The sequence below is a fragment of the Rhagoletis pomonella genome, unplaced genomic scaffold, assembly GCF_013731165.1.
Source record: "Rhagoletis pomonella isolate Grant_MI unplaced genomic scaffold, Rhpom_1.0 Rhpom_scaffold_00011, whole genome shotgun sequence".
Classification (NCBI taxonomy): Eukaryota; Metazoa; Arthropoda; class Insecta; order Diptera; family Tephritidae; genus Rhagoletis; species Rhagoletis pomonella.
In genome coordinates this window covers 9,643,361-9,644,016 of record NW_023458565.1, presented here as the reverse complement: position 1 = coordinate 9,644,016, position 656 = coordinate 9,643,361, and the positions used below count along the sequence as shown (strand labels likewise).

Sequence of the window (656 nt, the reverse complement as noted above, 5' to 3'; positions counted from 1 at the left end):
TTTTTTTTTTTTTTTTTTTGGGCTTTAGGAACAAATCGAAAGTTCCATTTATGGCTAGGTTTATACACCTTAAATAGCCGGTTATTAAATCGTGATGTATTCAGTGGTTATCGTTGTCTTATACCATTTGAATACGATAGTGTTTCTTTTCTAAGTCGAAATGCTATTTGTCCCAAACGCTGTGGATTACAGCTTCCTTTAGCATAACACCAGTCTATCTGCGAACGATTGTTTGGTTAGTTGTAATCTTTCGGCTAAACTGCTGGACAATGTTGCTTCCATTTATCTTGTATCGACGTGTTTTGTTGAAATTCCGCGTTGAAGAGTGTTTTATTATACGACTCCTTGATGTTGCTTCTTTCTGGCTGATGTTAGCGTAACAGCTGCTTTCCTCATTCTTATTTTATGACATTTAAGAACAACACAAGACTACATAAGACAATACACCAAGACTGAAAACACAAACATAGAATGACAGATTGAGTACATTTGTTTAAACGAATGTTATAAGTTGATATATAACTAGTAGTGAAACTAATCAGTTGAGTATATTTTATCTCATTTGTATAAAACATACAATAGTTTTGTATATTTTAATGCTTTCTAAGTTAAATTTTTTATTATTTTTTTTTTTTCTAAATTTCTTATTTTGTTTT

The 656-nt window shown here is 30.8% G+C and overlaps 2 protein-coding genes across 2 annotated transcripts in view; one reads left to right on the top strand and one right to left on the bottom strand.

Moving 5' to 3' along the window:
• LOC118746594 (iduronate 2-sulfatase) overlaps window positions 1–656 on the top strand; it is a 9,108-nt gene that overhangs the window by 320 nt on the left and 8,132 nt on the right. The gene's annotated exons all lie outside the window — the stretch shown is intronic.
• The window catches only part of LOC118746598 (ADP-ribose pyrophosphatase, mitochondrial), a 7,253-nt gene that overhangs the window by 1,176 nt on the left and 5,421 nt on the right, over window positions 1–656 (bottom strand). The window lies entirely within an intron of this gene.